This window comes from Camellia sinensis, chromosome 6 (genome assembly GCF_055761805.1).
Source record: "Camellia sinensis isolate YWXY chromosome 6, ASM5576180v1, whole genome shotgun sequence".
In the NCBI taxonomy this organism is placed as follows: Eukaryota; Viridiplantae; Streptophyta; class Magnoliopsida; order Ericales; family Theaceae; genus Camellia; species Camellia sinensis.
In genome coordinates, this window is record NC_138966.1 from 194,317,095 (window position 1) to 194,334,098 (window position 17,004).

Sequence of the window (17,004 nt, forward strand, 5' to 3'; positions counted from 1 at the left end):
TTTTGTCTGTCCTTCATTTATTTTTCTATTCAAACCTGTTACTTGACCAAAAGAAATGTTATCTTTCTTTCACATTATTGAATTAGCAGACATTTACTGATGTGGATGTTGTTGAGTGTGGATGTTGTTGAGTGTGAATTAGTAGACATTCAAACCTGACCAATTTTTTTTAAAAATTATTATTTTTTCTAAATCGTATGTGTATTTGCTTCATTAAAATTGTGTCTTTAATCGTGTACTCTGTGAGGCATTGTTCATTGGAAAGTTGAGGTTTTTGGTGGTAGAATTCGAAGATTCGACTTTGAAGTACTGGGTTTATTTTAATTTTTTATTTATGGGAATTGAATGTGCTTCAATGGTGTACTGGGTTGTAAAATAATTATTTTGATTTTTATTTATCCTTTTAGGGTTAATAGGAAATTTGTTTGTTGCTTGGAGGGTTACCAATTATTTTGGGAGTGAATGTTCTATTCGGGCATGGATTATGCAAAGGAAACCGGTGAAACCGCTGCAGGCACGGCGCTAATCCCGACGCGGTTTGTGTGGCCTTATCGGGGAGGAAGTGTTTTTCTCTGTAGCTCTTTTACAGGGTGAGACTCAAATGCTCATGTGTGATTTTGATGTTTTATTTGTTAGCTGCACTGTATTGTTCATTACTTTGTTGTAATTCTTAGTTCAATTGATTGTTATTTGTTTAATTTTAATTGATGGGAAGTAAACTTTTTTTTGGTAAAGGTGGTCTGCCCATTATCCAATGACTCCTGTTGAAGGGTGTCTCACTGTATTTCAGACTATTTGCAGCCAAGTTACCATCAAGTTGGTTTATAACTTCAGGAGGTTTTGATGATTCCACTCGAGCTGAGTTTAATTCAATAATACCTTGATCACTATTGTCAAATAATTTCCTGTTAAATCATATTTATTTTTATTTTTTTCATGCAAATTTGTCAATTATGTGTCGTTAATGGTGGATGAGTTCATATATGGTAAATGGGTTCCATGAACAAACAAAACATTTACGTTTTTTTATGGGCATAGTGAAACTTATGTACGTGCTTGGTGGTAAATTCTAGCAACCCTTTGGGGTATGTTGCCTTTTGATGTGGTTGGATGTGAAAATGGTGCTATATTTTTTCTTAAAATTTGTTTCATCCCCTAAGTTCTTGCTGTCATATGCTGCGATTGTAAACACTTCTTCCCATTTTGGTATTTCTCCATGCACCATCTTGTTTTCTTGCAAATAATACTTATTACAAGGGAGGTAATTCAGTTGTATTATTTTGAATGCTTATGGAACAAAGAAGCAAGTGTATTGTTGTTAATTGTTCAGATATGATTTCTCTCTCTTAATTTAATTGAACACAAAGTATAGAAATTTCTTCTCGGCTTAGAAGATGTGTCTTCTCTGCACACAAGAACATAATGTTGCTGAGCTTGGAAGATGAACTGATTCTGTCCTAGCTGTCATGTGATCATTTATTTTAAATGATTTATTTACTATTTTGTGATTTTATTTTTAAATTGATGTACAAAATCAGCGAAGGTTTAGATTCAGAGGAGTTAATTTGGGATCTTCACTTGGACGTGTTGTCATAATGAATGGAATATTAATGAATGCGTTAAACACCCCAATATTAAATTTGATTTCCTCCTATTTCCACAAAAAGTTTACCGTGATGATCGGTAATAACAATATTTTTGAACCCTCATGTAGTTTTTTTTCATTTTGTTAAGTTGAATTTAGCACATTTGCTAAGAGCTGTAATTGGCGCATTAGTGAAGGAAAAAAGAACATTATTAAAATAAGAAAGAAGTTGGATTAGAAGGTTTTGGAATTATATGTTGACCAATGTTAAAAGATGTCATTAACTCTAAGCATGGAAAGTCTTTATCAGTGGGCTTTTTTATTTGGTAAGCACAATTCAACTCAGTAGACTTCTATTTCTTCGTATGCTCATTTTGCATAATGCATTAGGTTTTTGTGAGGAGTTCACCATATTGACCCTATTGGTTTATGAAGTTAATGGTTATTAATAGGGACTTTAGGGTGCACTTTCAGTTGACTCTTATTTTCTTTTATGGCATAAAAAATTAGTAAACATTTTGCGGGATTCTTTACATCATGCTGTCATTGGCACCCATGATGCATTCATGAACTCGCATCGTGAAACATTCTGAATTAACCAGCCTAAGCAACCGGTGTATAGGCTACGGTGAATGCTACACCAATACTGCAGTAAAGATATATTCAAGATGTAAAAATAAAATAACCTGACTTCTGAAAAACCCCAGGATGTGTGTACTCCATGAGAAGTTTGTTCCTGACAATAAACAAAATAGCATGGTCCTGCTTGGTCTTTGGCAAAGGGTGAATGAAGCCAAAACTGAGGACTATGCAATAAATTGTGGGGTTCACTTCAGAAAAATAACTCCTCATACCATGTTACTTGGCTTCACAAAGGAAACATTAAGGAAATAAACAGGAAAAAAAATGTTCAAATCGCTAAATTAACAGTTTTGGATAAGAGTTGTATCATGTTTAAGGTAGTGCATTGAGGGTATTAGTTTTTTATGGTAAATGTGGCTCAAACATAATGTAATAGAACTCTAATGGTTTTTGGTAGAGAGAGAAAAAAGAAAAAAGAAGCATATGTAGCACAACTTCTCTTAAAATAAAATGTCCCAATATGCAATATTCACCCCAATTGTGGGTTTCATTAATGTAGCTTAGTAGCAAAAATCTGGTATGAGTGCAATAATTTTTATGATATTTAACATTGGGGGGCTAACTTCCAACACTTCTGAGTGCAAATTTTGCTCACTTTTGTTACTTCAAGGAGTTAATTTTGGTCCACTTGTCATGAAAAATGAATTATAGAGTTATTGGTTCAAGTTTTAATATCAAGTTTAATTTATATGGCTAAGTTTGCTTTGCTTTATGTAATCTCATGCAAGCATCAATGCTTTGTATACAGGTAACAAGTATGGTTGTACTTTGACTAATTGGAGTGTAGAACGAGAGTGATGGTGATTTTTAGAGTACCTAGTTCAAAGAATTTCCAGAGCCAGAATACATATGCATATGTATATACACACATAAATAAATGCTTACAAATGTTTGTAGAAAGTCAAGAGTATTTAATGAAACTGCATTCTAAATTAGTCAAATCTTCTATTTGACCATTTTAAATGCAAGAAGGAAGGTACATGATGCCCAAGTTGGCACTTATGTTTGGTTGGGGGATTTGGGAAGGGATTTGGAAAAGGAAATGGAAAGGGTGTGTGAAATGTAGTGAAATATAGGTGTATTTTATTCACATTTCACTTACCTTTTCCTTTTCCTTTTCCTTTTCCTTTTCTCTTCCCAAATCCTCCAACCAAACACAGCGTTAATAAATTAAACCCCCACCACTGACAACGGGGCAATTCAACAGAGTAGGCAGCCTAAAGTTACGCAAAGTGTAGTTTTAAAGTAAACTTTACTTCTTTTTTTTAAAATTTATTATGAAATTAAATTTTGGTAGTTAAGCGATATATGGGCTTATAAATGAAGAGCTTTTGCAATACATATTAGAAAGAGCAATGAAGAGATTGTAGATAATCAAGAACTACCCTGAAGTAGAATGATGCTATTTGTGGGGCAGTGAAAACTTGAAAAGAACTAAATGATACGTGGTCCAAGTAAGCATGATGGTTCGCAATAAATTTTTGATTCATTACTGCAGCTGAAATATGCTTGGGAACTGTCTGAATTATTTAAGCTCTGCAAATACTTGCCACTTAATTCAGGAACATAGAATGTGTTTGTTTGTTTGATTCTGTTACATACAGTACAAGATTGTTGTTGATGGCGAGTGGCGACATGATGAGCACTAGCCATTTGAGAATGGGAACTATGGGACAGTGAACACTGTTTTCTTAGCCAGGGAATCTGATTATGTTCCTGGAATCCTAAATCCACAAATGCATTCTGGTTCTAACATGGATGTGGATAACGAGGCTTTTCAGCGTTTGGTATGAGACTGATATAATGAACTGTTTTTTTTTTTACAGCTAGTTGCCTGGAACCTAATATCTCTTGTCATTTGCTCCTATGTAAATTCTATTTTCAAACAAAAGCATGCTGAGCATTTTTCCATCCTGTATACATTTGTACTTGACTAATCATGATACCCATTAGGAACTCTTGCTATTACAAACTTTTGTGTATTTTGGTGGTAAAAGTCAGATACTGGTGGATTTCTACGTGTATAGTATAGGATGTTACCTAATGTTGTTATCGTTGAAGTCAGAAATTCTTTGGTTATCTCTATGCATACTGTTGCTATAGTTTTGGGCTTGTCTGCCGTTGTTACCCCTCAGATTTTTCCTGCCTACTATTCTCTTGCTAATACAGTCGGCATAACTGGTTTAATTCAGGTTTCACCTTTTTGTCTTATCAAATCAATGTGATCGTTCCTAAAATCGCTTGAATCAGAAACAATATGATGGACTCAAAACTGTGAAAAGTATAACCCCATTTGAATTTTGGAATTTCTTTCAATAATTTGAAATAAAAAGAAATTTTATTCCTTATTTTAGAAAATGCAAAAAGGAAGTGTCTAAAGCCAATGGAGGTTTCCCTAGTTTGGAATGTGATTAATGAGTCTTAAAAGATTTTTTTTTTTTTTAAAAAATCAAGAAATCTTTTTTTGGCTCACATCTGTCTTTAAGTGTTATGTATTGCATATTCACATCTTATATCAGTGAGAACATTGATAAAGGTGGACTTTGAAGTATTGCTAGATGATCTTTTCTATGACTTTTAATTTATCAACTTGTATATAATTGCAGGTTAGGGTTTCAGGTGGTCCATTGCATGAAGCCTTGCCAAGGGTATCAAAAGCTGATTTAGAGGTTTCCCGCCACCGTATTACTATATTTCTATCTACTCACATGGCTTATGAGCTGCTTCCTGAGTCAGGCAAGGTTTGAATAATTTTCCCTTGACTTTATTTTATTTTTATCTACTCTTGGAAGATCAAATAGATTTGATTGCTGCAACTATGTTTCATGTTTCTCATATAGATGCATGTGGCTCGCAGGTCATTGCCTTAGATGTTGATTACCTATAAAACAAGCATTTCATATTCTGCATGAACAAGTATCTCTCTCTCTCTCTCTCTCTCTCTCTCTCTCTCTCTCTCTCTCTCCGATGTTAAAATTTATTGGATATTGTTAGAGTGTTATTTACCTTAGAAAGATGTGCTAATGACTGTATAGTGTTAGTTTATTGAGTGTACAAGCAAATAGTTTGCAATGAAGTTATCATACAAAATATGATTTTCTGGCAAATCATGGAGTGTAATTATCTAATATTTGGCATGTAATCCAGTGGATTCCAAATTTGGTTGGAGAAATGAGTAATATCGTTTTATTATGTGGGGTTGTGCAATATACTAGATTATTTCAGTAGTTATTTGCAAATTCCCTGAAGTCACATTTTATTAGAAGTTCATCTATGCTTTCAGATCACATTTTTATGTGTCAATTCTTTACAATGTTTTCAGGCATTTAATTTATTTTTTTAATAACTAGCATTTATATGTACCTTTCTGAGACTAGTTATTTCCAGGGAATTCCTATGGCTCCTCTTTGGGACTTCTGCAATGGACAGTTTGTTGGAGTTCTTAGTGCTTTGGATTTTATCATGATTGTAAGAGAGGTATGTTTGGGGGTTTAAAGTAAATTTGTTTGTTTTGTGTGCAGTGTGTTTGTGTTGTCATTGGTACAAATCTTTGAGCTTCTAAGTAGGCTTATCTGGTCATGATCTTTAAGTTTGAAAGCTTCTAAATTTAGGGGCTGTAGACAAGATATATAGGTTTTCTAGTTACTAACATCATACTATATTTTTGCGTTAAGTCAGATGTGAACTAGTGTAAGATTATTTCAACAAATGTTTCTGACCTATTCTGCAGCTCGGTAGCCATGGTTCCAATCTGATGGAGGAAGAGCTTGAGACACACACTATATCTGCTTGGAAAGATACAAAATCATACCTGAGCAGACAAATTGATGGGAATGGGAGATTATTTCCATGACAACTTGTCCATGTGAGTTTTTTTTTTACTGGCAAAATAAATCTTCATTGATGGAAACAAACAAAGTAATAGGTTACATCAATGAAGAGGAGCTCAGAGCTAGGACAGCTCAAAGCTCCGGTTGGTGAGAAACCAACACGAAGAGAAAACAAAATAACAGAAGCAAACAACCAATTCAGCAGATAAAACCCGAACCAGCCCAACAGATCAGATTAGCTCAACAAATTCAGCAGCCTCAACCAATTCAGCAGAACAAAACAAACATTTTGCTCCGCAAGGTTCTCATAACCAAAATCACCTATGAACAACTCCAAAGATGGTTGGAGTGTTTAAATTAACCACATAATCAGCAGCAGCAGCCAGCAGAACACCACCAGCCAGAAAACCAGTTCAGAAGCAGAACAACAGATCACCAACAGTATGGGCTAACAACAAATTGCAGATTGCAGATCACTGACAGATCAGATCAGTAACAGAACAATAGCAGAAACAGCAGAACCACCCGTGAGATAACATCAGCAAATGATGACACAAAGGTACCAAGAATGCTGCAACTGATGCTCAACAACACACAGATAGAATTCTTTTAAACTTAATAGCATAGCCTGGTTTGTCTCCAATTGAGAACCACGTCCTCGACTGTGAAGGGGAAATCCTTAATAGAACCTTTAAGCCAAAGAGCTAATCTGATCTTAATAAGTTCCCACAATTCTGCAGAATTAGGATGAGCATCTCTAAAAACACACTCATTCCTAAGCCTCCAAAGGGACCAGAGGACTACCAGTGGGATCGCTCCCCAAAATTTCCTGAGTGGGTGCTTGAATTTATCCCCCATCCACCAATTGAACAGAGCTGCTACAGATTGTGGGATACACCAACAGAGCCCCCATTCATATAACACAGATGACCAAATGGTCCAAGAGAAGTGACAATAAAGGAGAAACAATGCTGCCTAGGACACCAATATCGAGCAGAAACACCGCTGTTTTAACTCTGTTTTTCCATGCTAACCATCCGAAGAAATGTACTTTGGGAGATAAGATATTGCTCCAGATGAACTTGCTGATGTTGAGATCTGGCCCAAGGAAAGAATTCCAAAGAGAATATAAGGAAGACACGGAGAGAACACAAGAACCTGAGTTTTTACTTGTGGCATGTAAATGAATCACCAGGGTTGGCTACTTTAGTTATTAGTTATTTAGTCTTGATATAAAGGAAAAAAATTTTGGGATGCTGGCTTTGCCATTGACATCTTTGCAATGAACAAAGATGAACACCCCTTTTTGTAACTACCTTTTGGCTCTTTCTTGTGTCTTCCTTTACAACATCTTAATTCCAGCTTCTTTTGACTAAAAAAAAGTCTTACTAGATGGAATTCTTTACTAAGCTGCTATCAATATTGGGTCATATTTCTCCTGCAATCAATGATACGTGTGTAGTTCCATTTGATTTATGGATAAATTACACCTTTAACCCCTGTAGTTTTACCCATATTTTACTTTGGTCCCTATTTTTCAAACTGAACAATTTGGCCCCTACATGTGCCACTTTTAACCCCTGTAGGTTTACTCAAGCATAGGTTTTTTCTTAGTGTTTTATTTCAAGGATAACATATGCCACTAAGGCAACCTAACAAGACCTAATCTCCAAAGAGAACACAAGACCACTAAGGCAACCTAACAAGACCTAATCTCCAAAGAGAACACAAGACCCTCACAACCTGAGGGGTTTGATCAAAATAAAAATGCTTCTAACATATCAAGAGGATAGGAAAACCAAAACACTAAGGGGGTCTTTGAGCCCCCTTTTCGCCATCCCTCTTTATTGAGAGCTATATGCTTTGTTAAATTAATTCAATTCATATAATTTTTTATTATTGCCTCCCATGTCAGTCTTGAGGAAGCAAGTGACACATAAATTATTTAATCTGTTTTTGGAATTCCACCTCTGAAATAGGGATTTTCTTCATTTTAATATCCAGCATGAGTAGGTTTTGTCTGCTGACTTTTATGTTGGTTTAGCAGGCTGGGCCAGATGAGAATTTGAAAGATGTTGCTCTCAAGATTTTGCAAAATAATGTGGCAACAGTTCCTGTTATCCATTCATCTTCAGGCGATGCCTCGATTCCGCAGCTATTACACCTTGCCTCACTTTCTGGAATACTAAAATGTAAGGTTTTATTTAGTTTCCTGAACAAGAATTGGTGTTTTCTTACTAACCAATGTCTTGCTAATTTTCAGGCATTTGCAGGTACTTTAAACATTCTTCTGGGGACATTACCGATGCTCCAACTACCAATCTGTGCAATTCCTTTAGGTACCTGGGTTCCGGGAATTGGGGAAACAAATCGACGGCCATTGGCAATGTTGAGACCACGTTCTTCTCTTGGTTTAGCGTTGAGTTTGTTAGTTAAAGGTAAGAGAATATCAGGTTATTATTTCTGGGAGGGGTAAACTTGCCAACCTTGAGCCCCAAGCATTTCTGTCAACTTCTCATAATTAGTTTTGCTTGGTAAGTTGAAGGGTTGTGCTTCATTTGATCAGCAGATCTTAATGTGCATAAGAGAAGTGTTTCTTCATGGTTTGTTTGTCTGTTTGTTGGGTTAAACTGTTTGAGGTCCCATACACCTACTTGAGGTATGAACTTCGGATTGGTGATTCTTAATGGACAAATAAATTTGGATGTTATTGTGACTAGTCCCTTGCTATGGGAATGCCTAGGGATGCATTGGTGATTCTGAAACCATGTTTTTTTGTTAATACATAGCTTTGGTCAAATTTAAGTATAGAGTTTGTAATTGCATTGTGATCTGTGCCAAATTTAACTAGTTTTTTATGATATAGATAATAGATGTTTGTTCTACTCTTCAAGTAATTTGGGTAATTTAAACTACAAAAAAATTCAAGCAATTGGTTTATATATATATATATATATATTTTATTGGCTATTTTACTTTCACTATAACTTTGGTTGGGAATGGAATGATGTGTTAGTTTTTATCTTTTGTGCTTAAATTTTTGTTCCTTCATATAATTTTGGTTCAACAAAATTATGGACAAAAGGGATAATGGGGATTGGATTGGGTGATAAGATTAGTGAGAATGCTTTACTTATATTTCACCATTGTCCTTTCATCCTCATGTTATTGCGCCTTTTGTCTTTGCCACTCAAGTTACCCATTGTTGATGACAATGACTCATTATTAAATGTATATTCTGGAAGGTCAGTTCTGGTTCTAATATAGGACTCTGCATTATGAGTCAAATTTCAATTACAATTCCACCATCAAGAGTGATATGTCTGTTTTCTTCTTGACAGTGATATTACTGCTTTGGCAAAGGACAAAATTTATACTCATATTAATCTTGAAGAGATGACTATTAATCAGGTAAGTGCTTCAATTTGTTATTGTTGAGGTTATGCGCTTTCCAAGTCAAGTATCTTGATTACTTACCTAAAAAAAAAAAAAAAAAAAAGTGATGATGTATCATAGGCTTTGTTTAAGGAATTGTGTTATGATATCAACTACTTTTTTGAGTACATGCAAAAACTACATGAATTGATTTTGAAAGAGTTTGGGTTAGTACAAATTTGGCAAGAAATGCTGAAAATCTTTTCATTTTCTCTTTGTTTTTGTTTTGGAAAATATCCAGGCATTGCAGCTGGGACAAGAGCCATATTCTCCATATGGATCCAACAGTCAAAGATGTCACATGTGTTTACGATCTGATCCACTGCATAAAGTGATGGAGCGATTGGCAAATCCAGGGTATTTTCATTCTCTCTTATTTATGCTATGTGAAATGTGCTAATTTTGTGAGCGACTAAAATCTGGAGTATATGAATGTATGATAAAAGCTGTTGGATTTTTGATAAAATTAAAAATATGATTAGGAGTCACTGCTGGAAATTGGACTTTTAGTGGCGTTTAAAAAACGCCGTTATATCTATCAAAAACGCCGCTAATTCCTTTAGTGGCGTTTAGTACCAAACGTCGAAGCTGCGGCCGTCGCTGTATCTTTGCGACGTTTTAAAAACGCCGTGATATATTTTTGTGATGATCACGTGCGGAAAATGTTGTTGTCCTTGGGAATTTAATTCTCTCTAATTAAGCATCCGATTGGAGATGTGGTGTTGGAACAGATGGGTTTACTTCGATGATCTAAAGCATTTATTTGTAATGATCACATTTATTTTAAAAAATTAAACCTTTTTTTTTTTTTTTTTGGTATGCTCTACTCAGCAAATCACTCAATACTATTTTTTAATTCTAAATTTAAAAAAAATTGTTAGTTATACTACTTTTTTCAAAAAAAAAAAAAAGAACTAATTTGGTAGTTTATTTGGCATAATTATAACATACCCTTTGTAATAAAAAAAATACCAAACAAAAAAAAATTAACCTTTTTTTTTTTTGGTATGCTTTACTCAGCAAATCACTCAATACTATTTTTTAATTCTAAATTTAAAAAAATTGTTAGTTATACTATTTTTTTCACAAAAAAAAAATGAACTAATTTGATAGTTTATTTGGCATAATTATACCATGCTCTTTGAAATAAAAAAATACCGGACATATTTTATTTTTGCCCATGTCTTTATTCAGAAAATGAATATGTCCATATTTTTAAAACTAAAATATTTTTTTGAACTTTCATTATTTTTATATCTATAATACACATGATTGGAAGAATGATGATAGTTAAATAAGTTTATTAGGTAAAAACAAACGATAGACATAAACACAAAATTCAAAATGTCAACTTTAGCATAGAGAGGAAGAGAGAAGAAGAGGAGGCTAAAATTAGCATTAGCCTCTTATGTCAATTGAAATCTCATCAATTTGTCAATTTATCACTACCAAACATCTCATAACTTGTCTAGTTCTTTCATATTTGTCAATTAAATTGTATATATATTTTCACAGAAAAGCATTGAAACAGAATCAATCACACAAAAACATAAATAGAAACACTAAATCAATCGCTCATAAATTAGAAAGAACGAGAGATACCGGATGAATTATCGTGCGTGTCGATATATATAGAGAGAAAGTCATATATCTATATATGTATATGTAGATCTTGAAATCCTAGGCAAGAACTAAAAATGCAACATAAGAGAGATGAAAACTTTGATTCATTCATCGCAAACAAAAGTTGATGAAAATCTTCAAAGAAATGTGTGTAAATGTGGAGTAAGAGGGGCATTACCAAGCCGGATTATGGTGATGAAGCTTGGAGAGCTCTTTCAAGTGCAGAAGTGAAAGGTGTTTGTAGAGAGTGAAGTGAAGTACTATTTGTGTATATATATATAGAGGTGTAATGTTTCAGACCCCCACTGGGGGTGACCCCCAGTACCCCCAGAGGGGTCTGATTGGTGCAAATTTTTTTTTATTTTTTTATTTTTTTTCTTCTTCCAATAACCAACCCCCATGTGTGTGTGGGGTGGTGGAGGTGGGGAAAATTGGGAGTCTCCATCAGTTCTCATATATAGAGGGAGAGAAAAAACTTCAGGCTCTGTTTTCAGTTTCATCACATTTGCAAGCGAGAAACAAAGAAGTGCGCTCGCCTTTCACAATTGCGTTCTCTTTTTTTTTTTTTTTTTTGGACTTGTAATAACCAAATTTAAGCGTTATTATGTTTGTATTAACTATTATTTAATTGAAATTCGATTAACAATAAATTTTGAATTTCATCATTTTGAACAATAAAGAAACACATTATTATAAGGTATTTTAATTTTTCACTTTCATGTCACCACATTAGCATTATAGAAAGAGGGGGGAAAAAATGGCAAAAAACTTTTTGGTAACGAATAAGAGCAAGATAAACTTTTCAAAAAAATTATTAACTTAGTTGAATTTTGTACTTTTATTGTATCACACAACTAGTTAAATATATATTTTTAAATATCACAAAACTAATGATTGAATGAGGATAAAATCTTTATTAAATCATTTATCTAATTTATGTCAATAATGCAATTTATCTATCACAATTATTTTATAATTTCATAAAATATAATTTTGTTTTCTCCAATATCTCATTTTATTATCCAATTTTTTTTATAAAAATTAATATAATCTTAATTTAATTTGACCAAGTTGCATGTTCGATCACAACCATGGTGGATATGCAGTTTATAAAGAAAATCGAGTTCCAAGAGTTTGTTAAATTACATTTGCATTATCTAAAGTATTGATTAAATCCCATTTTAGCCTTTAATTTTTTTTCTTCAATTTGATAATTAAAATATTCAAATTGTGTCTATGTGATTTAGTTGGTTGTTGACCAGAAAACATAATTGTGGGAAAATGTAATACTTTATGAGGCAAAATTAAAATTCAACGGGAAAGTTTCAATGTCACGTGGAATTCGTTGTCAGTTGACAAAATTGGACCATAATGATTATTTTATTTAATAATTTTTTAATAAATTAAATGTGAGAATGTAATAAGATAATTATTTTATTTTATTCTTGAAACATCTCCAATTCTTTATATTTATATATATATATATATATATATTTTCCATCAAATTTATTCAACAATTTAAATTAAAAGCACGATTTGATATATAGCTCACTTTTCCAAGAGTGTAAATCAAAATTTTCATCAAATATTTTTAAAAATACCTAACCCATCTAAAAACCTTATTTAACAAATTCAATGAAAAAATAATAATTTTCAATCCTTCATCTGTTAATAATTTTTTCAAATTTAAGTAAAAATAATTATTAAAAATTTGATGAATAAATTAGATCTAAGTTTTATCAAAATTTTAACTAAATTTAAAATTTGGTGACTTTAAAATTTATCCTCATTTGGCAACTTTAAATTTTAACTCCCATTTGACAAATGGATTGGCTTTTAGTTGAGACTAAAAAAGTACGAAAATACAAAATAGACTAAATAAGTCAATAAGGTAAAATTTTACATTCAAACTATAATCATTTCACTTTTTTTTCTAAAACAAACAAAAAAGTTAAAAAATTCTTCCCAAACGTAACTAATTTAGCCTAGCTAAATTAGGCAAGAGTCGAAGAGTGAAGCTAAAATAGTTCTTTACAAACGAACCCTAGCTAAAAATTAAAAATTAATAAATTATATAAAAAAGTCAAAAATTCGATTTTCTCTTTACTTTTTACACTTTTTTTTAATAATAATTTAAAAAGTCATTCTAAATATACTAATTTTTTTCAGGAGCATTTACATACATGTCTTAATTTATGAACTTATACTTCATTAAGTCATAATTACAAAATTTTAGACCTTCAAGTCCCATTAAATTTTTAATAGTTAGAATTGTCCTTCAAACAATGATTGTTTATCATTTATGATTATTTATAAAAGAACATGATAATTTGATATTTATTTTAATTTTCAAAATTTTGAAACATCAACTTTAAAATTGAAAAAACAAAAAAAAAATTATGTGCAAAAAAAAAAAAACTAAAAGTGTTTCTGGTTTCAGTTTTTTGAAAAAATTGAGTTTTTTTATTTTCGTATTTTTTTTTGTTTCTAGTGAATATTTTTAAAATTTTAAGTAATTCTTTTATTTTTCTAGATGCACTTTACTTAGGTGTTTCTAAATAGTCAAATATTTGTGAAAAAATATTTTTAAAATTAATAAATAAACAAAAATACGAAAATGTAATGAATTTTCGTTTTTTTTTTTTTTTGTATTTTTGATATTTAGTGAATTTTTTAAAGATTTTTTTCACAAATATTATACTTTTTAAGTGTATTTATATTAGGTGTCTAAAAATTTACTTAAAATGTTAAAAAAATTCATTGAAAACAAAAAAAATACGGAAAATAAAATAAAAAAATATAATTTTTCTGAAAAGTGTTTTCTGAAAACAAAAACTATTTTTTTTTTTTTGAAAAATTGAAAAATTTGAATTTTTTTTTGTGTGCAAAACTGCAAATTTTATGTCTATAAAGTAGCATGATGATAAAACATTGATGTGCAAAACTAAAAAAAAAAAAAAACTTCAAAAAATGAGAAAATTGATAATGTTCTCAGTTTTAAAACTGAAAAAAAACTGATAATATTTTCGATTTTATTAGATAGTTGAATCAAACTAATGAGTAGAAAGACAAAAACGTTAAATCTCATGCTCTATTTTTTTATCAGTTAGTAAAACAATTATGTGGAATATTACCATACAAAATTGATAATATTCTTAGTTTTAAAAATTAGAAAATAACTAATAATATTATTAGTTTACTAAATAGGACTTACTATTTCAAAAAATCTTAGATAAGACCTGAGTTGTCATAACATTTATAAATAAAACTTTTAGATAATTAACTCTTTTTTAATCTCATATTTTAACTAATAGCCTGTTCCCAAACAAGACCTTATTTGAGTAAAAGGCAGGCAGGTTAATACGACGTTGTCTTGTTAGGAAGAACTATTTCACAAACTTCTTGTAGGTGCGCCGTAACAGAGGCAATGGTGGAGAGAGAGAGGGAGAGAGAGGCATGGAAGGACTCACAGATGAAGAAAGAAGGGCTCTTCGTGGTAGCAAATTCGCTTCTCTTCCTCCTTCTGTTTCCTTTCCTTCCCGATCCAAACTCAAACCTAGGTCTCACCTCTCTCTCTCTCTCTCTTTCTCTCTTTCTTATATCTTTGCTTAGTCTTTAATGTTTTTCTATTGCAGTCATCAAAGGACACTGTAGATGTTGTAGTGAAACGCCTAAAAAGAAGCTGAAATGGTGATTCAAATAGAATTCGATTCCAATTGCTTGTCTAAAGACATTGAAGGGTTTACAAATTAGGTTTATCAGAGCATTTGCTTTCGCTTTTGATTAGAACAGGCACTATTCCAATGAATTTTCAAGGAGTTTTTTTTTTTTTTTTAGAATTTATTTGATGCAAATGATTCAAAACCCTAATGATTAAATTCCTGAGTTGTGCAATTCAATCTATTCTTCTGGTTCTTTGTTAAAGTGGATTTGTACCTAGAAACTTTTTGCAATGTTTTCCATAATATAGTGTTTTGGTTGAGTCCATTACCTCATTTCCATTGAATGATTGTTGTATTGTGTCAGTTTTCTAAGGAATTTCATAGCATTCTCTTAAATGTGTCTCAATAGGATATTTAATTGTTGATTAATATTTCAAACATCCGTTAGTTGTCTTGTTTAGGTCCTCACTACTAAACAACCAAATGTAGTTTGACTTCTTGTGTTTATACTCACAGCCTCATGGACCAGAATGATCCAAGCCCATATGGTAGGGTCAACCTAAATTTTTTGAGGCCCGAAGCAAACTCAGAAATGAGGCTCAACTTTTAAACTTTTTTTAAAGAATATATATTGGTAAAATATTAAAAATCTTCAATTTATTTTACAAATTACATTCCACTATTTCAGTATGCACGATTGATCTCGATTCAAACTTTTTTTTTTTCAAAATAAAAATACATAATAATATTAATATTCCTTATAATATTATTTTCTTTTAATAATAATATTTTCCTTCTATTGATTGGTCTTAATTACCTTATAAAATTATTTTCCTTTAATAATAAAATTTTCCTTCATCTTCATTGATTCACCTTCGTTCCCCCTGTATCTATATATACATACTGTATTGCATAGCTAATCGTTACACTGAAATCATACAGATACAACAAACAAAGAGAAAGAGGCACTATTCCAAGCCCATATGGTAGGGTCGGCCTGAATTTTTTGAGGCCCAAAGCAAACTCAGAAATGGGTTCAATTTTTAAACTTTTTTTGAAGAATATATATTGGTAAAATATTAAAAATCTTCAATTTGTTTTACAAATTACATTCCACTATTCCAGTATGCACAATTGATCCCGATTCAAACTTTTTTTCTTTTTTTTTTTCAAAATAAAAATACATAATAATATTAATATGCCTTATAATATTATTTTCTTTTAATAATAATATTTTCCTTTTATTGATTGGTCTCCATTGCCTTATAAAATTAGTTTCATTTAATAATATTCATTTTCCTTTTATTGATTCATCTTCATTGATTCACCTTCGTCCCCCTATATCTATATATACATATTGTATTGCACTGAAATCATACACTGAAATCAAATAGCTACAACAAACAAAGAGAAAGAGAGAGAGACAAAACAATTCAATGGCATTCAAGTCTTTCATCACCCGTATCACATCATCCTTCAAATTCTGCCCTCCAAAAATCAGTCCAACATCCCAGAAAATCCTATCCAACTCTCTCCAAGCCCTCTCTTCACTGACTGCCAGTCGGCCACCCCGCTCCCTTTCAAAAAACCCCACCGCTCCTCCTTCAAGCACCACGTCTCCTCCTTCTTAGGCTGTGGGTTCCGCACGCACGAAGACGACCTCCCCGAATCACCGCCATGCAAGTGGGACGAGACGCCACGTCGCGACTACAACTCCTCCATCTCCAGCGATTCCGACGACGAACTCTTCCCTCTTCCTCCTCCGTCGACACGACACCCTATCACCACTTCCATCTCCGGCGATTCTGACAACGAGCTCTTCCCTCCTCCTCCTCCGACAACGACGCCGACACGACACCCTGGCTACGAGAGAGAAGATGAAGAAGAAGAGATCGTGACACTAGCGGCGTTTTCACTAAATCGCAAGAAGAGGGTAAAGAAGCTGCTACCGTCGTTTCCGGCGGAGGGGAAAGTGAAGGATAGCTTCGCGGTGGTGAAGGAATCGGTGGACCCATATGAAGATTTCAAGGCATCCATGATGCAGATGATACTAGCGAAGTAGCTGTTTGAGGAGAGAGACTTTGAGCAACTGTTGGAGTGTTTCTTATCGCTCAATTCGCGTCATCATTACGGGGTCATTGTTGACGCTTTTTCGGACATTTGGAAGACAATTTTTTTGTAATACTAGTTGTATTTTGTTTACTTGCTCAATTGAGTTTTGTATCTT

The 17,004-nt window shown here is 32.6% G+C and overlaps 1 pseudogene; it reads left to right on the plus strand.

Annotated features, from left to right (window-relative positions):
* Positions 1-231: 231 nt before the first annotated feature.
* LOC145793950 (sucrose nonfermenting 4-like protein) lies at positions 232-16,839 on the plus strand (annotated as a pseudogene).
* Positions 16,840-17,004: the final 165 nt, after the last annotated feature.